Here is a 25,326-nt window from a genome sequence, read left to right on the forward strand (position 1 = left end):
GTTCAGAACAGGGTTCCAAAGCAAAGCACACAATAGCTTTTGTTTTATTTCTATTTTCAACTAGTTTAATTCACCTTTTTTGTTACATTTGGGTAGATAAGTCCTCTTTCCTCTACAAAGGAAGAAGAAGTAAGAAAACTTTTCTTCATGAAACATTACAATGCAAATCTCCTCCTCTTCAAGGGCATTACCCTTAGTTTGTGGCTCACGCTTGCTGTTTTCTAGTTCATCCAGCTGAGTTCAACAGGAAAATCATTTTAATTTGGACGCTTCTGGAGTGATAAGGAAAAAGTTTCTTTTGAGAACGAAACAATTAGCTAATGCTTAATTTATACAGTTAGTTTTCCTCATTTATGAATTCCAGTAACATAGACATAAGCCTGAAATAAAAGCACCCATTTCAGCCAGTTATAAATAAACTGGAAATGCAATCATGCTCATGGAAAGAGCTCATGCGGCTCTCTATTCTTCATCTGCCACTGCAGAGGAGCTCTTGCCTTTCATATGTGCTTTACAACACTTTACAATGAAACTATGTTCGGACTAGATAGTGCTATAAGTTCAATATATATATATTTGGAAAAGAAAACTCTTGCAGAAGACATGCGAACAATTTCCTTTGTTTAATACTGTGGGCTGTGTGGGATCTCCTAAGAGAATGTATTGGTGGTTTGATTCAGAAAACGAATAAAAACATGGCCTTTTGGGAACCAAAGGTTAATCTAAGAAAATAGCATCCAGAAGAGATCTTATAACTAGTTAGAAGTCCCACAGAATAGCCTGAGGCAATAACTCTCAAACACTTAGGAGAGTAGTCCAAGCAGGATAAAAACTTTGTATTTTTGATAGATTTTTTTTCCATGACTGGTATATAGACTTTAAATCAACTCTTAGCAAGTTGGGTATAGATTCTATGGTAAAGTCCCCCTGTGTTCTCAGGCACTTTGGGAGTGAAAACTAGACATTCTGTGAGCTTAATTTTTTAATTAAATTAAAAAGGATCATGAATAATTCAGTAGATGCATTCATCTTTTTTGATGTTAAGTACAAAGTTATTACCTTTTTGCTTTTGAAGATTATGGTTTGTAGAATATGTAATTCACACTGTAGTTCACACAGAACAGTGTGCAATGTCCTTGTAAAAACTGTACAAGGAAAAGTGTAAGTGTAGCAAGTAAATACAGTGGAGAATATTCTTAATTAATGTTAATTAAATTTTTATTAATATTTAACACTACACAAAACTAGTGCGATGATATCAGCCAGTAATCTGGTCTTTCTAATTCTTCAGAGAATGTGAATGAGGGCAGCATACAGTTTTCTAAAATACTCTTCCAAACATGATGCTATTTAATTATATGTGACTTTTTGGGGGGTTCAGAAAGCTTTCTTTGTAACCATAAGAACTTCTGCACGTATTTTATACAAGGTAAATTCTGTTACTGTAAAACGATAGAGTACTGATGATCATTGCAGGATCTCATTTATGCACCTAGAACAGAAGCCACAAGTTATATTGGGGTAAATAATAGTTTTAAAATAATGATAAAATAATGTTGTGTCCTGGAATTTTCTGGATGAAAAAATTATAAAAATAAGGAGTTCATGTGCCCCGATATTAGAAAAAAAAAGAAACACACATAAAATTAAACTAGAATTCTGTTTGTGTACTTCACATCTTACCTACCAGTTTGATCAGCTAGTGCTCCTTCTCTGTATGTGCAAACCTGAAACGTACTTGGTAGGTTGTTGAAAATAAATATTTTGTAGGTTGCTCTAATATTTACCTTCTTGCCTCTCCATTGATTCTATGGTGATTTCTTACTTCTACCATTCATTCTACAAACATTTATTACTCACATATGGGTTTTTATAATTCTTCTTTGAAACGACATTGACAAAGGTGGTGAGTTACTCAATTAAAATTGTTTTCCTGCATTGAATGGATCCCATCTCTGCCCAGCAACCCTTTGCAGATCATCCCATAACTGAGAAAGCCAGTAGTTCCCTGTTGATTATTTCTTCACAGCCACGCACTTTATAGCAAAGGATTCCCTTGTCCCTGCATGAGTTACCCTCAACTGGAAGACTGCCCCCTGCACTCCTGACTCTTTTTGCTCTTCTTCCAGTTCTTGTCTGGGTATTTTTAAAAAGTACCACAGTAGACTGTGATGTGAAAGTAGAGCATTGGCAAGATTATTAAATATAACTAGAGGAACAGATGTTTGCTCTCTGGAAAAGCTCAATCATTAAGGATTGGGTAAACCAGTTATTTTGCTGTTCAGTTTTGGCCTGACTGCACTTCTTTATGAAACTCTGTGATTAGCTTTTCTGTGCTGTACTTCCATCAGTAATAAACTTTACTTCCTGGCAGATGTTGACAGGAAGTATCAAAACGTGTATATAGACTGAAAGTGTCTCCTGCTATTTCTAGCAAATATGTGTTAGACACCAGAGTCCTCAACCTTTTTTGTTGTTGTTGTTGTTGTTTTTTTGTAGTAAAAATGTTGAAATTGCCACTGACTGTCTTAAATCAGTCTCTTTTGGTGAGCTTCTTCTAAGAGCTGCTTGAGACAGTGCAGGTAAACACAAATATAAAAATTATTTAAAATATCTGCAATATATATAGTTTGATTTTCAGAGTTCTTCTTAATGAGTCCTTAATGGAATTTATTTTGAGTAGCTTTCCTAGTTTACAACACGATATTGCATATCTGGGTACATTCATGTCTAACAGTGCTAATAGAAAGAGATACGTAATAATTCTAGGCTTTTGCCATAAAGAAATGTGCTCCCTTCAAAAAGCCCATGAATATAACTTTTAAAAGCTTTCAAAATGACACATGATAGACAAACTTGATTACAAGATAAAGCTGAACACTAAATAAACATTTTAGTTTCTAGCTTGACTTACATAAAAATGTATACTAACCAACATGTTATGAAGGAATTTAGCACAAGATTTGGACATATACAAATAATGGGCTAGGAAGATTGTCCTTTTTTTGTATCCTATGTTCCTTCTTCCTCAGCTGTGCGCTCCATAAAGGGCATTTGGAAGCAAGGCCATCTAAAGAACTCAGACGTAGTAAGAATCCATTTACTACACAGAAATAATCCCAAAGTCCTTGAGAAAATGGCTTATGTTTCGTGTTGTGAAGTGAAAAACATCATTTAGCGTGCAAAGCAGTGTATGCTTATTGTTTACAAAGCAAGATAGATGGAGCATAGCTTTCCTGTTCCTTGGAAAGATCTTATTTTTTGTGCCACTGGGCTTAAAAAGTGCACTTTGTTTCTCTCTCCGCTGCTTCCCTGAGAGAAACAAATCATGCTGAAGTGCAGTTCTTAGGTCTAAACAAAGTTTAGGGTCATTAGCCTCCTCACGATATTTAACTATCTCATCAACAGGAAAGGGGAAAACGCTCCTGGCTGCTCCTTTTTTAATTAATTACCTAAGTGAATTACTGGTAATGATAGAAAACGAGGCAGACTACCTGGAAAAGCAAGGACCTCTTTATAGGCAAAACCAGACTTCATACAGCTCTTGTACCAGTGCTTGCAAAGTGGTGGATCTGACTTTCCAGCATCAGGGGTAATGGGGGTGAAAAGAGCTGGTGAAAACAGTAACAATAACAATTTCACCTCTAGTTTTACAACATTGCTGTTAAACTGAACCCTTTTCCTGAATTTCATTGTAAAGGTCTCTCTCTTCTACCAGACTATGTTTCGTACACAACCCACAGCATATCTCTGAAATATGTATCACTCTGTCATGTTTTGTTGAAACTGGCCAGTGTATTCCAGAGTTATTTGGAGGGCAGATAAGCAGGCACACATAGAAATACTTCATCTATTTCCCTGGAAATCAGGCTGAAAAACAGGAGCTGAGGTTGAGTTCCTCACCTAGTCTTTTGTTCTAAAATAAGTGACCTATCTATCAAAAATGCTCGCATGGCTAGCAACCTTCATTAAATCAAAAACGTGATGCTTTGGGGAAAAGAGTAAGAAATGTTTCTGAAACTATCAAATATTTAACTGGAAAGTTCCTGCACACCAACTACAGTTGAAAATGAAATAAAATTATCAGTGCTATCAAGTTAATCACCTGAGATTTAATGTAATGTTATTGCTTTTAGTTATATAGATAATACTGTCTTCTTTTTCCCACTCTTGAACTCATATTTATTCCAGCTTTCAATAGGCTCTGAAGCTGTACTCTGTAGATTGTTAGCCTCCTTTTGCTTTCTCCATAGTTATATCAGTAAATCATTTACATGACTACTGTACATACAGACTTCAGCAAACACCTCTATGGTTTAGTGAATCAAAAAGTAGAGTGAGGTTCAGCTAACAATGTCAGGTTAGGAAAAAAACACTATCTATGTTAGCTTTCGCATAATTACAGTCAGCTCTAATTAATTCAGCTCTAAAATGGCGATGATGATAAAGGATTTCTTTGTAAAGTATGCTGAGATTTACAGATAAAATGCAATATGAAAAAGTAATGCTTAATTATGAACTTACTCAAGTGCATATGGTTAAATGTTCAGGGACTTCATAGAAGATGTTATGAATGTCAGTCACTTCTGCCAACACCATCCCTACAGGCATATCTAGACTCAACAAGCTGGTTGAAAAAATAAAGTATCTAATGCATAAATGTGTTGCATTGAATTTTTTACTGTAAAAATGAAGAAGTTTTGATCCTTCAAGCAGTTTAATAACCTGATATTATTACCGTTCAAACACAAGTTCTACTTGTGAAAATGTAAAGAATAACACAAGTAGCCTGACCGGAATAAGCTTTGATTATTCAGACTGATAAATTGGGATAGACCTGAACTCTTGTCTGGACGTAAGATGGAAGGCTAATCCTTTTACCATATGGTTTGGAAACACTATTACCCTTATAGGCTCAGATGTTGATCTCAAGCTCTCATTAGGATTGTGCAATATAGATTATCCCCTGTGACCCATTAATTAGCTTATGGAACAATTTAGAGATTAGACAGATAACTGAAGTGTTATTGAAACAAAAGACTTTAAAATTGCCCAAGTAACAGCAAAAAGAGGGATCTGGAAGGAGTAAGAAGTTCCTTTTGAGAGAATTTGTTATGAGATCTAACAACTTGTGATCGTTTAGAAGGAAACGTATTCTCTGCTAGAAAAACAAGTGGGAACAATTTTCCACAATTTGGCAAACAGTCATTAATTATACTGAAGAGACAGGAAATATAGAATAGGCTTTTAACGTTGTGTGGCTTATACTGTGGTAACTCAAGGATAAGTTCTTTAAATAACTGAGACTTGGGGCTTAATGAAATAGGGATAACATGGTTCGTGCCCAGAGTAAATTTGACAGCACGGAACGCTGGGGCCTCTGCTGACTTATCAAATAGATTTCCAGAAGGGAGCACAGCAAGGTTTTATTGACATATGTTTATTTCTTGACAAGTGATTATTAGTGGATTTTGTTTAATGAAACAGGTGTATCATTAAATATGCTCTACTTACTAGTCTTTCTATTATATTCATATAGAAAAATTAGCACTTTCTGTGCCTTATAAGCTATTACACTGTTTTTAAAAATGCGCTATGAATAGATATGGTTCAATCAAGTATCAAGTACCAGATATACAGGCCAAATATTATAGGCCAAAATTTATTTTAGCGTGCTTCTATTTTAGGAATAGAACTGAACTTTCACTCCAGGCTGAAAGTTGCCTCACATTTAACATCAATGTCTTTAGCTCGCAAAATAAATTCCACTAATACAGAATAATAACGAAGTATAGGAGTGGTAATCCTTGCAATTGTCTTGGCAAGTACCACTTAATTTAATGGCTCTTTAATATGTTTCCAGAGATGAAGTAGAGAATATGTAAGAAAATTTGAGATGCTGGATAAATGAGTGGTTTTTTCAGTGAATTATTCCAAATAGGCCTTCTTGCAAACTTGCAAACTAAGTTATTCACTAAACTCCTTTTTTATCTATGTAGATAAACGTTATCTTAAATACTTGTAGCATTAGGATCTTACCTAGTAACTGCAAAAACCTCCCAAACACTCTAGAAAAGCAAACCATAGAGCAGAAAACAATCCAAGGTAAGAATTCTTAAAACACGCTCACAAAACATTCCATACATTTCAAGGATTATTTGTGGAATTTATTTAGTACATACGCAAAACATGCTACAGCTGAGTCACAAAAAAATTATACCTTTCCTATCAGAGCTACATTGGTAGATTTATCAATTATGTTTTCTTTAAACCATCAATGGATAATTCAAGTGTTTCTTTGCATTTTTATGTTCAATTATTATAAATATTTTTATTATTATTTCATATTAGTATTGAAAATGATGACAGTTTTATATTATTGCTATATGCCAGTCCAGGAAAAAGTAACACCTGTGGCTAATCTCCAATATGTACAATGAATATTCCCTCCTTGAAATATTGTAATGAGGATTATTTCTAATATTTTGCTTCTATTCAGTTAGATCTTTAATGGACATACTAAGGCCCTTGTAGCCCTTCTACTATCATCACAGATAATAGTGTGTGCAAATCTGGTTGTAAGATGTGGGAGAGCCTGTGTGGTTCCACATTTCTGCTCTTCCTCTCCTAATCAGATCTGGATTACGCCTATCTCTACTTTTGGTAGTGTTAAAATTAAAATAGAAGTAGTATGTATAGTGAAAGCACACTTTCTAACCTCCACCTGAAACTCAGTCCTGACTGAGTCGTTATAATCACTATAATGACAAACTATTTGAATGGCCCTTTCTTTGGAAAACTCTGAGCTAGATTTTTTAAAGGTATTTTTCAAATCCATCTTCAGTTTTAGGTGTTTGAGAATGCTTGAAGTATCCCTTTAGGCACCCATCTACTTTATTAATTGTGTTAATAACTTTTTTCTAGCTAATAGAAAAGCAAGACTGGAAAACAATGTGAGGAGAAACAGTCACAAAGAGAAGATGTGACTATCACCACAAATGTAAGTGAATGCTTGAACCAGGAACTAGACAAAAATCTTTTTTCTCCTGAACCAATTGCTTTGCCATTTGTTCCACTGCATTATTTGTAATGAGGCCTGTTCAGCAGTGCCCAATAAGTACATAGGGCTGCTTGTTGCCCCTTTTTGTAGCTGTAAGTTGTGCACTTGAATAGCAATAAGATACCACGAGATGGCTTCTGGGTACATGTAAGTTGATTACGCTGTACTCGAACTTAGTAGTGGTATAGTGATTTGTTCCAGTTAAGTTCAGGCATCTGAGACACTTAAATTAGGGTCCAAGTTCTGCTAAGCTGAACTGGGGAGAGACGCAAACCCTTCTATGGCAGTGTATATTGAACCCTGGCGGTTTATTCAGTCTGCTTTGCAGAAGTAATGCCTTTTTGAGGTGAGTTTCTGTCCCCTCGCCATGGGTGAACTGAGGCCCGGTAGGCTGCAAACCTGGGCACCTAAAGCTGGAGGAAGGAGTCCTGCCTGCAGCGTTCACAGTGCACGTGCGGAAGGTGGGGCATGGAGACGGCAGGTAGCTGAAGCCTCCTACCACGTTCAGGTGGTTCTTCTCCGCATTTTTATTGTAGAGTAATAGCTCAATGAGGCAGTTCTAGCCAAAATGCCTCACAGTGTCACAGTGACACAGTATGTTCATATCCAGAGAAAAAAATGTCTTCCCATTTCACTAGTTTCCAGCATTAGGTTCAGAACGGTTTTCCCTGCCCTGGCCATGGGACTTGTGCCTTCCTATCCACCTAAGAAATAATTAGGACAATAAACACTAACTGTGAGTTTGTAAGAAGAAGTCTGTGTTGCATCTATTGCTTGTTTTTAATATTTTTAAGTGTTTTAGACAAAAAATAAAACCAAGGACATGATCTGTACAGCTGAGCTCCTGAGTCAAGATACAAGCTGTTCAATTGACTGTTATTACCTCATAATAAAATCTAGCAAGATATGCCTGCTGCTTCTTCGATCTCTAGTCAGCAGCAGCAGGTTATTTAAGTACGTGTGTTTAGACGTCACAGTTGCAAGGACAGTACATCAAGTCTCAAGACTCTAATAGCAAATTTTTGACAAATTATTTTTATTTGATAATATTTATAGTGCATTTTGGAAGTTTCTACAACCTGATCTCACATTATGTGAATCTTTGTGTAGTATGACAGGAGAATATTGTTTAGACTAATTTAATAAGTATCCAGGCTATAAGGTTGTGATAAACTTCTAACTTTGAATGTCAGGAACTTGTAGTGACAATTAATACAACTAGTTGGACGAAGGAGAAAAATAATGTAAATCCCAGGTTTTATGTGGAGGAAGAACTAACAATAGAGTCGGCGAGATCTGATATTTTTTGTTTACAAAAGATGGACATATTCTGATTCTCTGAACACAGGAAGATTTTAATGGATGGAGTCATTCCTCTGTTTATGTTTCTATGCCTCTCTTTGAAAGCACACTGCTTCTCTCTCTTTAGAACACAGTACCTAAATGGTGGGTTTCTGCCAGGTTTGTGATCCCAATTTAGGCCACAGAACTTCACCTAAGGTCAAGAACCTTGCCAAAAGTAAAATACTTATGTTACTCTTTGGGTTTATGAGCCTAGATTGTGACTGAAAATGTTTGGGGACTGCTGACCACTTCCTTTACTCCCATGTTCTGACTTGCAGCCACTTTTACGCTATCTATGAAGAAACGCTTTTGATTGAAGCTGAAGTAAGAAGCTATTTAATACAGAATACATTCCATTTTAGGGAAAAAATAACCTCTTGGATTATATCAGCTGCAATGAATGTGAATTTTACAGAATAATTAATTTGATTTTAAATCTTTTAGCTGTTAAAAACTGTAAGGAGATGTGTAATTTGTGCATCTAAATTCACCCTGAAAATGAAGAAAATAGTCACTGAAGTCTTTTTATTTCTTTCAACTTTATGAACTATTACCAATATAAACTAAATGATATGTCTTGTAACACCATACAAGAGAACTCCTGCTGTTTATCTTTATTTAGAATGGAACAAGTAGAAGGTAACCACATAATTATTAGTTATGCAAATATGCATGAACTTGATCCAGTGAGCAAATATTTTTAATGTTTGCACAACAAATAGACATCTGGTCTCCAACCTGGCTGAAGCCGTTTGAGAAAACATCCCCTTCTAACACTTCATTATTCTGTCCGGCATGCCCTGTAGATCTTGGTTCATTACCTTCACAATGTGGGGTAGAAGCTCAGCTGAACCAACAGCAGCCACAAGCTGAAGTGTACATACCCTTTAAAGGTGTTTCGCCGCTGGTGGGACTGACCAACAGAGTGTTTTTCCAGTGGCAAAAGGGGAGAAGAGCACCGGTGGGCAGAGAGGGCCAAACGCCTACAATTAGCAGAAGCATATACAGAAGCCTCTCTGAAGGCTGCGACAAATTGTATAAACTTGGCATTGAGGACTTGGCATTGAGAACTTGGCTTTGTGGACTTGGCATTAGACATATGCTGTCAAGTATGAAAGGTACAGGCATATGGTAAGCACTCAAATATCTGCTGCTTAAGGGTATGGGAAACGAGTACGCAGAATTGGTAGCAGATGTTCTTCCAGGATGCATGTGCATTTAGGTCCGGTACTTATACCCTTTCAAAAGGCCCACAGCTTTTAATGATAACTACTAGCACTTAAGCTATGCAAGTTTCTATAAATTTTACCTCACCTATACAGCTTTTTTTGGAATTCAGCTGTTTCCTAGACATCTCAAGATAATTTTATCCTTTCTGTATAATTAGGCAAAACAGCTACAGAAAAGGTTTTAAAGCTGATCTAATTCCCTAGCCATTTAAAATTACATATTTCTCCAAAAAGTAGTTGGCTAGCTTCATTAAAATTAAATTATTTATAATTTTTCCTCTAAAACCTCAAATTAGTGACAAGGATTTGTAGAGACTGGGGAATTTAGGAAGCATAGCTGGGTTGTAGGGCAAAATAGTTCCAGTCTGGGGAAGTGCCCTATGAAGGAATAAAATTGCTTCAACAATCCAATGTGAATATTTTCAGTATTTCAGAAATGCATACATGAAAAATCTATCTCGTTTCATTCATTTGCCTTTTTTTTAGTATATGTGGTCTCTTTTTCCCATTCAGTGATCTAAGTAAAATTTTCTCTATATTCTATATAACTGTCCGCTTAGGTTTTCTTATATCCTTCTTTCACTGTTATTCCAGGCAGTCCCTTTCTAAACAGAAGAACTTATTTAAGAAGCTATTGTGGGGAAGTTTAGGGTACTAGGGATTGAAACATGGCAAAAAACCACCTATTTGTGGATGACTGACAGGTCAGTGACATTAATTTGGACTCGACCCTGCAATTTCTACTCAGATGTCCTATCCCAACGGATTCCTTGAGAATTTTGTCAAAGAGAACTCCAAAAGTTCTTTTTCCCCCCCTTTAAATAATGGCCTATATTGTGCAATTATTACTAGTCATCCTTAAAGGCAATAATTATAATCAGCACCTGGATTGAAATAAATAGCATTAGGGAAGTCTATGGAGGCAGTAAAAGACTTAAAATGGCACAAGAAAAAATTGTAAGGCCCCTCAGAAACGAGATTCTAATATTGCTTTTATTTTTTATGCAACAATAGGCCATGTATTGCAAAGTTTGAGGCAGATACTATAAGTGGAATTGTTATGCTAAAAAAAAATTTGCTACTAAAGCAAATAGCAATGTGCAATGATGGGAAAGTATTCATCTCGCACATTTTTTACTATATTCCAAAACAAATAGATCATGGGCTCATGCATGGCGTGATGGCTGATGCAAATTTCATTAAAATATTTAGAAAGATTCCCACAGATTTTAGAGGCTTTCTATTGAGATCATGATGACTTAGCTGTAGGTCTAAGTCACAAACATTGGTTCGTTTCAAGGTACCCAGCATCAACGGGTTTATTCTGGTCCTGGGTCTCCTTATTTCTCACACATTCTCTCAAATACTTGCTTATTTTCTTCCAAAACTATGGTCTTTGTTCTCACTTTCCTGCCTTAACCAGTGCTTGACAAATCTCTTGCTGTCTTTGCTGAACATGATCTGCAGTACGACTCTTTCCCTGTACTCTTGCTCAAGGACCCTGAGTCTTTTTCTGATTCTTAAACACAGTGAATTAGATCACATATAGGGAATAGTCTGACTCCTACAGCATAAGTTATGGTACTGTCCTAGTTCTATTGTACACATAATGGTGAGCAACACATGCAGAATTAAAGGAAAATAGAAGAAGGACAGATAGAGATGATAAGTATTTAAAAATATAGATAACCAAAAAGAACTATGCTAAATTTTAGTGAAGTAACGTAAGGGAAACAATTCAAACTTATAATATCCATGTGCATATAAAAAAATCTGTAAAGTTTTAAAGATGAGTGATTATCTCTAATAACTTAATTATTTAATCATGTAATAGCTATGTTGAACATATTTTATATAATTTAGGCTTTATTTTTACCTTCCATGAATATCCAAAACTTCTTATCAAAGCTGAAACTAAAGTCAGTAGTTACATCAGCTTGTCCATTTAAAGATTAAAGGACTTGTGTCCAAATGACTGGCTAGTGATCATGACCGTAAATTATTTTTTCCAGCCTTTATCACTGTTAAAAAGTTGCCAGTTGTTAAGCAGAAATAAGATGACCTCTTTTTAAAAGCAGACATACAATGTATGAAATGAGAGGCTGTAAAGATTTATAGGTGGAGGAAAAAAAAAATCTGAAGTTCCTAGCATTGCAGTGTGCCGCTTCTGTTAAACTTTGACCAGATAATTGTAAAATGGGAACAGATGTGAAAATTGTTTTTTGGAAAAAATACATGCATTGATTTGCTTTCCTCATCTTTTTAAATTATAAGCCAAATCCTGCCCTGTCTAGCACATGTATGTGCAGCCCTTGTCTGAAAAGGATACTTATGAAATGTTTTATAATATTGAGGAAGGAAAGAGAAAAGAACTCGGTTTCCAAAGTTTCATGATTAAAATGCCTGTAATTCAGCTTTCGGCTGGCTGATGCGCCTGCTGGAGCACAGTGTGTGTGTGCTAGGCAACAGGTGTCTTGCTGCAAGCATTTCTCTACTGGCTCCATTTCATCTTGCCTTAGCAGAGTTGACAGAGTTAGTACCTGAAGAGAATCTTGTTCCTTGATGCGGTAGAACTTCCTCTCCTTCCCGAACTCAGTGAACAAGAAAAAAAAAAAAAAAAGAACAAGATTTAGTCTTTAGACTATTTCTGTAAACAGACATCAGGACTGAATCCAAACACTCCAGAGATTCTCAAGGAAACATGTCTCCACGAGCTTTATCTTAAAAAGTACCATCTTAAAAATAAAAAGCACTCAAGAGTGAAATGGGACAATTTTTTTCACATGATAAAACATGTCACTCTTTAGTTCCCTCTGACTCTAAGAGAAAAATGTATAAGTAGGCCTGCTAACCTATATCACTGTTACTAGTCTTCATTCCTTACCCTTTGAGGTCTTTTCTTATATATTGTTATGCTGTGATCGAATTGGAAATTTGAATCTTTGCAAGATCTGTGCATAAAAATAGCAGTATGACAAAAGGGAGAAGCAACTGTATAAAATACCCTGGCAGAAGTAAACTGACATTTTAATATAGCTGTTTAATATTTATGCCATAGAGCAGCAAGGAGAGGGTGAACAGTAACCAGTTGTTCACATACTTTTCCACTAAGAAAACCAGGGAGCATGAAACAAACTGGAAAGAAAGGAGTACCAGACGAACAAGCAGAGGTGCTGACTCTTAAAGAGAGCAGAAAGAACCCGAGCTTTGACACTCCCTGCCATGGCTTGCTGGCGGTAAATTCACATGAGTTCAGAAGAAAACTAATAAGTTTCTGGAAGAAAACCCCTTAAGGTACACCGTTTTTTGTCTCCAAAAGATGCAGAATCAAAATTGTTAGAAGCTGGGAGATTATTATGGTGTTGTACCACTATATTTTTATTCTCCTTTTTGACTCTTTTTAGCTGTCCACACCTAGACAGTATTGAAAACAGCATATTGGGCTAGACAGACTTTTGATCCGCTGCACTACATGTTATAAGCTTTAATAGGTGTCACAATGACTAGAAAATGGACTGGTAAAACATCTTTGAAATGATATATTTTAATAATATTAATCAAAAATTTTAGGAAAAATTTGCCACTAGAAGTTAGATACTGGAACTGGATTCAATCAGCAAAAGGTAAAAAAGTCAAAAAATGGCCCCATGAAAGCTAGAAAATGGATTGTATCTCTTTGATAAACTTGCAAAAGCTGTAACCTCACTTGAAAAAATGGTGAGATACAAATGCAAAAAAGATGAAATACAAAAATTAAAGTGGATAGGTTGCTTTAGGAAGAAACTATTCAGTATATGTCATAGCTGTTTATTGGTTTCGGTATTTCATGCCTTTTATGCTGTATCCTCCCATGCTAGTCTTTCCTTTGAAGTTTTGAGTTAAACAAACAAGTGCAGAGGTCAGAGCAATGTATTCTCATTTCAGTCACACCTTTGCCTTTCAGTAATCCTCATTTCAATTTGTCCACAATTCATTGTCAAGATCTGGTTAAGATTCCTTCGATCTTGCTCTGCAAGGCACTGGTGTGAGCAGGTTATAGAGACTAAAATGTCTGATAACAAAATGTGACAAGGGAGTAAAAAATAGTGTTTGTCTAAGGGGTTCCTAGTAATTAGCACTGCTTTTCACAGCACCTTTTCACTTTATACAGGGCAAGTGGTTGTTTTAAATCATTTACCTAAAAAAGATTCTTTACAATTTGTGGAAGAAAATTAATATAAAGGACCATGTAATGTACTTTTCCCACCCCCAGATTTTTACATTAATTTAACATCAAACAGAGTAAGACACCTGAAGAGAATTATTATTTCCTATTTATGTCACTAATTTTCACGTCGTATTTTCTCTTGTTACCTCCTGAAATCCATGATTCTTTTCTCCAACTCAAGCAGTCAGCTACAAGCTCCTGGCTGTGTTAGTGACCCAGCATCTCACAGCCAGAGGGCCTTCTGTACGTGAGACAGGCAACAAGGATTTTTCTAATCCATCTTCCCTTGTCCTCCTCCAGCCACCTATGTAACTTAACTGTACGACTGTGATTCTTTTCTATGGAAACAGGAGCAGTTTTATCTGCAGTAGTCCTAGCAGAGAATTTCCATAAGAATTAAGCAGGAACTTTCAGCTGTAAAAACACAGCCTTTTATAAATTGACTCAAAAATAAATAATAGCTTTTCATCCCTGAATTTTAGGCAAGAGAGGAAGTGTCAAAAATCACTATCTCACACGCTGGGTCATAGGCTTGCTAAATCTCTTGGTAGAGGAATGCAAATGATGCATTTACTACTCTATTCCTCACCTGGGTCTTTCTTGGTAACAGCAGCAGGTTTTTACTCCATGGTGGACCACACAGGATTCACAACAAAATTTCCCTGTTGCATAACACAGTTTCATCTTTCAAAAGTAAGCCAAAGACTAAATGAAACTCCATTTTAAATGAAGCACTTCTTCATAAGCTACACCTTTGCTACCATACATTGCTTATGGGCCAGTACTTTCTACTTCTACAGGTTCAGTCTAAAGGGAAACCGAAAGGAGTACAGTGGTGTGATTTATATAACAAGCGGTAGGAAAAGAAAGGAAGTTCAGTAATTAGGCTGATATGAACAATGTACAGTATAAGTAATGAACTAACATGTTTCATTTTTTTCAGCTAGTTACTTTTCTGACTCTATTTTCATCTTTGTACGTATAATTAATTCCCTTGGGTTCGCTTAGGCGTCTCTGGCACCCTGCAAACATTAATGAATATGTCCTTAAAATAGCCTGTCAAGTAGGGAAGTACTGTAAATTCCCATTTTAGAGATGGGTGCTAAGGCACAGAACAAATAAATGATTTACAAGGATTCAGGAAACCTGCGGCCAAGCTGAAAACCATAAGCGGGGAAGGGGATCTTACTTTTTTTTTTTTTTTGGTAGCCACAGGAGATCAATTTTAATGATAGGAAAGTTAAGTAAAGCAGTTTAAACAGCTTATAAACCATTCATATTTTCTTCAAAGGATTCCATAAAGTCATTGGGAATGAATGTCCGATTTAGTGTAACCAGCCATTTCATGCTGTGTATACTACCCCCGTTATAGGCCACTGCGCAGGCAGGTGTGGGCAGCGTTCCCAGGGGAATGATTCCTGTAACGGAGTCAGCCAGAGCCCGACCCACACTACGTCTCCTGTTTTCCTCTGCGAGGCGCAGAAGGACATAAACGTGTCTTCAGGAGGATGGCAAGGATTCCTCATGTGCAATACAAAGTCAGCATAGGCAGACCTGTGTTTCTCCTTTCATGATGAAAGGGAATGTCTAATGAAAAGAATAAAGGACAGATGGCTGTGCAGACCTTGACATTCTCCAGGTTTGCTAGGTTAGGAGCCAGCAGACTGCCACCTTTCCGTTCAGTTCTCTTGACTGAGATGAGTATAGCTTCCATGTGTCTTCGGTTGCCGTACAGTGGCTTCTAAGCGTTGCAGTTACAGGAACTCGTTATGACCAATAAAAGAAGCTGAGCCTCAAAACATAATTATCTCAACATCTGCACAATGTTCCTGAAGACAATTACCTTTTTATTAGGTAAAAGGATAATGCAATTCAAGTTTCTTATAGGAATAATTTTACCATACTGAACTTGCAACAGTTTAGGTAGCACAAACTCAGCAATCTACAGCTAACTTATTGAGTTAATCTTCTCATTTTATTTATACAGTTCACATATTACAAATAATGTCTTTATAAGTGTATGTCCTTTGTATCTACTTTCTCATAAAGGGACTGTCACCAACATTCTTAGATTATAGATGCACTTTTAGAAATAAGTTTTCTTCTTTATTTGGCTTTGAATCAAGTAAAGAAGACATCTAGTTAGAATCCAGACACTTATGTCTTCATCATTGTTTGACAAGCTTGGCTGATTTACCAAAAGGAAAACAATAAAAACTTGTTCTGATTTGATCTTGTAATCCTTCAATGCAAACACTAAAGGCAAAAAATAAGGACTTCCAATGTCCTATGAGGCTAGTGAAGGCTGATCTCTTATGGATTTGTGTTCTTTGGTGCCTACACCTTCCTGTAAGCAGTAACTGTGGCAGGACATAGGAAACCATTGGGAAAGATGTAACATGTGTTGCAGATAATCCAGAAGTACATATGCTCTTTGTTGGCCATATAGATAGGCCAGCCAGCTGTTTGAAAAAAATATATATAGTTTTATCTGTCTGAGCTATGAATCCTCTCTGCCTGAGTTTGATCTGTGTTTCCCCCAGTGAGACTGCTAATTCAAATCAGGAAAGATCCATCAGGCAGACGACTCTTTTCAAAAAACATGTAGGAACTTAATGATATGTGAAACTTTCTCCTTCTCTGGGTTTTTTGGGAGGGGGTTTGGTTTTTGATTTTTTTTTTGTTTTTTTGAAATACTCAGAGGTGATTAGGAAGAGGATGTGAGGAGATAGATAGACAGACAGATAGGGAGGCAGCTGATGCAAAAGCACATGCCTTGTTTCCTTGAGAAACAGCAGAAGTTTAGCAATTGCAATAGAATTGTCAGTCATTAGGAAGATTAGAGAAATCCCCAAACCTTAAGATTGCACAGATGTAAGGCATGTCACAGTAGACAATTAGCAAGACAAAGACCAACACATGTTCAAGAAAGAAAAGTAGTTTTTGAAATATAGAGGCAGAAAGATTTTTACCTATCTAACTACCAAGTTCATAAAATGAAATTGTCTTGCAGTGAATAACTATGATTTCAAAATTTCTAAATGTAAGGAGTCCAACAGTAAAAATAATATTAATTCATTTTTGCATGTAGATGGCTACAGTGGGGAAGGGAAATTAAACATCTCTAGGGAAATATAAATTCTTTCCTGTGATTTCAAAAGATGAAGATGCAGGAGCGGTTTGCTCTGTATTCGATACAGCCTGGATAATGAAGTATTGACCCAAAGAGATTGCTTAGAATGAATAATATTCATTCTATTTGAGGGCAATATTCCTCGTCTCACAGAGTCCTTCATGTAGTGAAGAACTATCTAAAAGCAGTTCTTACAGTCAAGAGGGTATATGAGATATGGACTATTAACTAACTTTGGCAATAGTCTGCTTTGGTCTAGCCCTCTATCCACTTTTGTGCATTTTCACTTCATGAGAGGCCCTAGGGATCCTCCAGAGCTGGAATCATTCAGGTAGGCAATGTTCTTCCCATACAAGGTAATTTACTGATTTTAGTATAATAAAAATAAGATTTGAAAAATCACCATAATCTGAGCTAGTTAGCATCAAATTCTTCAGATTGCATAGTATGCATGACTTAGTCATTTAGGAGGCCATGGGATATAGGCTCCTAGGTCACCTTTGTGACCTACGCGTCTTACCATTAAAGTAGCTATTGCCTTTAGGCTGTTAAAATAATTTGGACATTTTTGAGGGTAGATATTTGCCTGTTACTTCAGTCATTAAATCAAAACTTCACTATATATATCTTGATCTGTGTAGCTGATACACACAGCAGGTTGTCTGTGAACCCAGTCGTAAAAAGTTACTCTACCTTTTCTGCTCTTTTTTTTTGTGGTTTTTACTTGCACTTGAATGACTAACAAAAGGTCTGTAACTCTCCTGACAGATCCTCTTTGTTCTGTATTTACTGGTCTTTTGTTTGCTGTCAGTCATTCCTTAACATCTTGGTGGTTTCTGCATCTTATTAACTAAACACTGTAACATAGTATTGAAATCATACTTTGCATTTTGCTTAATGAAATATGATAGTCGGCAGACATAATAAATATAAGTTTCATCTTAGTTTATGTTTAAAAGGATTCTTAGGTTTTGTTTAAAAGGATTTAAAAGGCAGTGTAGTATCTAATAGAGTAAGGGATGAGCTTCTTATCATGCCTAATGGCTTTGATAGGTCTTTGATACAAAATCAAAATGTCTGAATAGAATTTCAGTACCTCATATGATTTGAGGTAAATAGTCATGATTTCCCTAATAGGCTCTTTGAATTTATCTGGAACATCACAACCTACTACATATTCTCTGCTGGTATAAATTGATACAGTCCTTTTTATATTAAGGGAGCTTTTGTGATTTATACCATCCGAGGACTAGCAGTAAATATTGATGCTAGTTCTGATGGTTCACTTAGACAGCTGGTACTTTGTAAGAGAGGTGAAAAGATTTTTCTAGAGACAGAATGCAGAGGGAAGGTTTAAAACCTTCAAGTAAAAACCTTAAGAGTTATCACACGAGGAGAAAAGGGTTCAACTGTATATTTTTGATATATTGTTTCTGTTGCCCTAAATACTAATCCATGTTGAAAAAAGCGTAAGTTCTGGCTCTTTGAAATGTGCAAATTTAATACTTAAGCATACTGGAAAGGTGGTTGCTCAAAGATTGTAAGAAATGTATAGTATGCAGAGAAGACCATATTCCAAGAGTCTACTTTCCCTTAGGGATGCCGAATTAAACAAGATGGCTGGTATACAAGAGGAGTATGTAGGAGGTCAGAATTACAGCCTGTATATACTCATTTGAAAAACTCTCCATCCTCGTTTCAGCATCCTATTAGTCAGCATAGTATCAGTACACCATGAGATGAAAGAGATTTGTTGGGGTGATGGATTAGAAATGTTTCTCATTTTGATTTTCTCACCATGTTCCAGAGGACAATAGCAATAGCTTGTTTCTCAGATGCATTTTTCATTCAAAATTAACATACTTAAATATTATAAATTAGGTAACTGTCTCAAGATCCCTGACAAGTAGAGATCCACTGTGTATTGTCTCAATATACAGTCTATACTAATAGGTAGTACATTTTAGTGCAGATAGAGTTTTGTTTACTGTGTTTTAGAAATTCTTGGATTCCACTCCTACAGTTTCCTAAATATTGGATTTCCAGCCCAACTGGTGATTTGACATCTTAATGCAAAGACACCTAAACACTTTTAAAATCTTTGACTTAAAAAAATGCCCTCTTGGTTACAACTTGTGTCCTTTGAGGAGGACAATCCTATGTTCTTGTCATACAAAAATTGTTTTTCCAGTTGAGTTTTGGTCCTAATGATACATGCCAGTGGTGTTTTGATTTTAAAATTAGTGAGAATAAGCCCAGCCTTCTACACATGGTTTGTGTGGGTCTTTGTTAATTATATTTGTCTTCTTAATAAAGTATCTCTACAAGCGGTTTTGCAGTGTCCTTTGTAGTTTCACATAGCTAAATTGAGATAGATGCTACCAATTGTGGGGGAGCAAATGCTAGCAGGATAAAAATATATATGCCATATGTGAGCCATTAAATGAGGTAGTGAATATTTTCTGTTGCATAAAAAGGAGAAAAAATGTCTTAAGAAACAATTTAGGGTCAAATATTTTAAGCCTTGCTCATCATTACAAAGCAACTGCTGTGGATCCAAGTGCTGATCTCTTTTATATTTTTGTATCCAGAATGTTTCCCATAGGCTCCACAAGGAATCTTATGTAAAATCTTGGTCTCTTTTCCTTAAATTAAGTTTTCATTGTTGTTCATTACATTTACCAGTTAAGTCTTTAAGATTTCTGAGATATTCTTCTGCTTTGCTTACTAAGGCTGCAGAGAGTAATATCTCATCCTTTCCGATAGCTTTTTGTGTCAATATACATCTCATTGTTAATGTCGGTCTCAAAGGTTTTCTTCCTTTAAATCTTTTGCTTTTTCTGTTATAATGTTTTCTTTAGTGGATAGAAAGAATGCTAAGGAATTATTTCCTATGGTAGCCTATGTCAAGATGAAATGTGACTAATGTCAAAAAAAGCTAAAAGTTAGGGGCTAATCCACTCAGAAGTCATTCATGGATCATATTTAAATTGTTTCAGACACTTTTAAAAGGTATATTCCTTCATAAGATCTCTACTGCCTTGCGGGAGTTACAGTTACATGTGTAGCAGACTTTCCTTACCATCTACATTATCATTTAAATTTGCTGAACTAGCTTTTCCTTAAAAATAGAAATAAAAAAAAAAAAGACACAAGGCTGTTTTAATTAACTAAAAAAATTTTTCTAAACTATATTAATCTGTTAATAACAATCTTTTAAAAATCTATTTACTCTTTCTAGAAGACCTTTTAAAGGAGTATTTAAGGATCCTTTAAAGAATCCTTTAAAGGATCCATTAAAGAGGATCACCATTAAATTGCGTACCCTGTAGAACAGAAAGTTGAGTGTTAATGTGGTGAACAATAGAAGACTCTTTGCTTATGACCATATACATATATATATATTTGATATAACTGCTTTGAAGAATCTATTTTGAGAGAAAATGCAATATAGAAAAACCTATATTTTTAAAAATAGTAGATTTTTTTTTTTAATGGAAGCTACCACAAGATCAGCTTAAATAAAAAATTCACAAAAATGTAATGAATTTAAGCCATTCTTGGCTGAAGAGGGGAAAAAAACAGTATGTATTTATATGCAGATGATACTAATGCAAAATGGTAGCCTAGCAACAGTTTCAAGACCAAGATACACCCTGAGATGTCCTTGCACAACTTATATGAAAGTTTGAGTGTGAAGAATGTCCTTATTCAAACTGGTTTGCTACTGACATATAAAGCATCAACTTCAATATATAATTGTAGTGAACTCAAGAAAAAATGGTGGAATTGAATGAATAAACGCAGATGTCTATATTGTAGGTACATAAGCTAATCATCACTATTCTGTTTATAGATAGTAGGCCAAAAGAGATATAAAATGTCACCAGAAAATGTGAAATAATAAGAATTATCATTTACTGCAATTAGGGGTAACCAGTTTGGGTAGAGATGACTGAGTGCTTCAGTTGCCTTTCTACAGCCTAATCAGACAGAGAGAGGCTTCCTCTCCTCCTACAGCCTTTGCAAATCTACCTTACAAAAGCCTATTCAAATGAAAAATTTTGTGAAGAGGGGGATTTAGCTCTTAGTGAGTATCCTCTGCATCATAAAGATACAGGAATTTGTTAGGTTTGATCTGATCAAAAAGAAAATGTCACTGCTGATTCTGCAGTCATATCTGGCCAGACGGATGTATGTTGGCATCTGGTATCTAAAGTACGTGTTTTGAGGAATATCTCCAGAGTTCCCATTTTAGATAATGAAGAAAAGAAAATACTTTGTTTATATTTTATGTGTTGCTCTGAATTTTTCCTAGGACTTTAAATTTTTCTGAGTGTGTCTGCAAAGACAAGCATTGAAGTTGAGCGCTTGAAAGACAAATAAATGGAACAAAATGCTTGTGCAATAACAGTTCTGTGCATTTGATTTGGAAAGGAGAGACAAGTGACTATTTTCTGTTTGGGGATTATTGAATAGCTAACTTTCTAACTATTCTAACATTTACAGCTGTTTGAAACCATGCAGCTGGCCTTTTTGTTGCTTTTGAACTGTATTGTCAAATATAAGCTAAAGACTTTGCAGTTCTTCATTTGTTTTAATCTTCAGTCCCAAATAGTGTCAGCAGTTGTTCTGATATTCAGATTATCATGACATTCAGGGCCTTACAACAAGCTCATTGGATAAAATATTTTTTGGAGACTCCTCTTTTATGACAGTTTCCAGCCTTTGTTCCTACAGTCCCATAATCACAGGTTGGAAAGAGCCTTTGGAGGTCATCTGGTCAGCCCTCATGCTTACAGCAAGGCTAACTTTAAACTAGGAAGCTCAAGACAGCAATGAGATTACTGCTTTACCTTATCTTTTTAAAGCTCAGCAAGTGCAATTCTCTCAGCCTCTCTCACACACATCATGTGGTCCAACCCCCAGTTATCTTGGTGGCCCACCCCTAGACTCACCCCAGTAATTGCCCGCTAGCTAGTTAAAAGAAGTGAAACATTCTTTGCCAATAATTTCATGATTGTGCAACCTCATACGTTCTTGACACCCCAGCGGCATTTGGGAGCAAAAATGTTATCACTCAATGTAACTATTTAACTAACAAATGTATAATGTTACATAAATTCTAAGGATCAAGAGATTAAAGTAAAAGTAAGAAGAAATTAAGCAGAAGATTAACTCACTGTTTTCGCTGTTTCCTAGATGTAAGCTAGTTGGGGCAGAGAGCCTTCCTTTTTTAGAATAGAATTCAATTTCAGTGTAATGAGCCTTCTTTCCCTTGTTGGAAATTTCAGTGCTTCTGTCAGATGATAAGCAGAGTGAACAAGCTATGAAGACGCTGGTTCAGGTGAGAGTCCTGCCTACTACTCTGAACAAAAACATGTTTCTTCACGCTTTCTTCTTCGTGATCTCATGCGTTTCTTGTGTTTTTTCACTTGGACCGCAACTCTTTGGAGTCAGTTTTGTGCTGTTTCAGCAGCATGTAGCATAATAAAGCTGTGCTTGTGTAATACCTGTACTGATACTGTGAAACTGCTTTTCCTCCTCTTCCTCTCTTGTTGAGGAGGTAAAATAAGTAATGCCTCTGCAATGTGTCCCCTCAGCCACTGTGTCTCCTGAGGCTCTCTAGCTTCCATGCCACGCATTCCAGGGGCCTTGACGCACTCCCTAGCCCTACCATACGATTCGTAAGAGTCTGAAATTCCTGCAGTCGACAATTACTGATCACTCTACTCAAAATATGCTGTGTTCAGCTGAAGTACCCCACTCAGAGTTTATTAAGACTTGGCTCTGCTATCATCTGTTTCCCAGACAGCAACTCTGAGAGCTACAACATAGGAGGAAAAATACAAAAGCACAATTGACATTGATTTCCTTGTGTGTGTGATCTTACTCCAAAGACCAGTAACATAACAACAGTTTTGGATTTGTTTTGGGGGTTTGGGGGGGGGGGGTGTCTTTTTTTTTTTCTCTCTCTATTTGTATACCACTCTTCATCTTTTTTAAGGTGAAGGTTTAAGTTGTATGCTTCCTTCAAGACATTTTCTTTATATTCAAAATAGAACATGAGTTCACAACACCTTGTTCACAGTACTCACTTCCAAATGTATTGTGCTTATGATAGTTAAACCCTGATGTAGCATCTGGTTTTAATGGAGTTTCTGCTTTTACTTGCTAATGCTGTTGGTCTGACCAGGTCATCATGTATGACTTCATCTGATATCAAACCATACAGTTAAATTGGTTTATTTTACATCTGAAGCTTACCATTTCCATCTCATTGTTTCCAGCACTCTTGTACAACTTTCTTCAGAGCCAGTATAGTGAGTCCATCTTTAGAGATGATATTGTTTCAGTTCTCCACTCCAGTTTCCTTCTTATGTTAATATACATTGTCTAGGTGTTAGCCTCTTCTGACCTTTTCAGTGGAGCAGAGCTATCAAGCTATAAAGGAGCGTTAAAATAGTTATAAAACATGATGATAGTGAAATCTCAGCAAAATTTTTAGGTATCCCACTCCCCGGATACTTCTATACTCAAGGTAGGTATGAACAGTCCGAAATGATAAAAAAACACATATGGTAGTTCAATGTTTATTCTTCTGAAGGATTTATAGGGCATGCATCTCAGCTCAGAATTTAAAGCTGCAAAACCTGTCAAAGCCTTTTTTTTCTGAGAGCAGAAAGCAGAGATCAAATCTTTGATAAGGTATGATTGTCTTCTTATGCCTAGTGTTTAAAGCACCTACTGAAGCCGAGGCTGAAATCCTTTACTGCAAGGCAAAATGTACCCAGGTCTGTTCTTTATACCACCTAACTCCACTAACAACCCAAAGCAGCTTTTACAGTGAAGGAAAAAAAAAAAAGAGAGAGAGAGAGGGAGAGAGAGAAGCTCAGTTTATTTAAACTTCAATGCAAGAATTAGGTAGGAAATGAAATATATAAAAAAGCTGTTAGGAGACTGTGTTACCTGTAGGTATAAAAAGTGATTCTGGAATCTGTTTATGAGAAAATCAAATTTAAAAAAAAAAAACAGAACACACAAATGCTTTATCAAATCATACTCAAATGAAGTCTGCTCTGGTACAGAATTTTAGTCTTTTTCCTTGGACATTAAGTTTGGGTCTTTTCAGAAGAAAATAATTTTACAGGCGCTCAAGATAATAATCATATTCTTTCCATCAACCCAAAGTCTCCTACCAGAGCCACTCCCACTCTACCAAGCTTTTATGAGGACCAGGTGATCTTCAAGCTATTATTTGATCCCTGGTCTCACATGCACAACTGGGAGGTAGTTGATTAGTTGCAGATGGAGCCGGTCTAAGTTTTAAGAACTTTAAGAACTACTACCGTTTATAGTACCTAATCCCAGATTTCAGCTAAGTGCCAGAACTACTATCATTTCTTTGATCTCCAAATACATATGTATTCAGAAATTGTTAATTTAGTAGTTTCTAACTATCTAATAAACCTTTCCTGAACTTTGGTAATGACAAAAAAAGCCATATAGCTTTCAGATAGCTTAATTCTGCCATGGAAACAGGAACCAAAGAGATAAAAAATATAACAGATACTAGAATATGACTAATACTGATTTTGAGCAATTATTGTTGTAAACTAAGAGTAAGAAGTGACCATATAATTCTCATATCGAAGTTTAGCACAAATAAGAAAAATAGATATTGTCTTACTATTATGAATGAATCGCTTCTAAAGAAAAGTGAACTTACTAGAATTTTCAGGTACCACTATTTTCTGTCTGACTCCAGAGAGAAAGAATATATTAAGACTACTTTGGACCTTCATATTGAACATTTGACAAGTGACATCTGTTTATTTTGAAGAAACACATGAGCAATAAAATTGATGAAACTTGAACACTTTATTCCTTCAAAGTATTTTCTGGACATTAATTTTGTCATTGCAGCCAGAAATTATGCTGTTTTCTTCAAGCTAACAATGATATTTAAAGGATTATCTTATCTTTTTGATCCCTGGGAAACTAGAACACAAAGACTTGTGAACAAGAGTTAACTGAAAAATTCAAGCAGACATTTCAGGGTTCTGCATAATTTATTGATACTTAGAAAGGAAGAGATAAATACACAGGTGGCTAATTTTTAATGTGATTCTCTCAATGATTTACTAAGAACATCTGCCACTTGGTTTATATATGTTCTGTTCAGTACTCAGATACTCATAAAGAGGTTGTCCTGAAGGAATGAGAGAACTACTTCAGAGCAGGCATGAAGGTATATAGTGCACCCCACATACCAGTGTTGACAGAGAGATTAAGTTTCTCTCAAGGATTGTCATGTATAAATGGACTTTCTTTTGTTCTTTTAGTCTTGCTA

Source organism: Struthio camelus, chromosome 1 (genome assembly GCF_040807025.1).
Source record: "Struthio camelus isolate bStrCam1 chromosome 1, bStrCam1.hap1, whole genome shotgun sequence".
Lineage (NCBI taxonomy): Eukaryota > Metazoa > Chordata > Aves > Struthioniformes > Struthionidae > Struthio > Struthio camelus.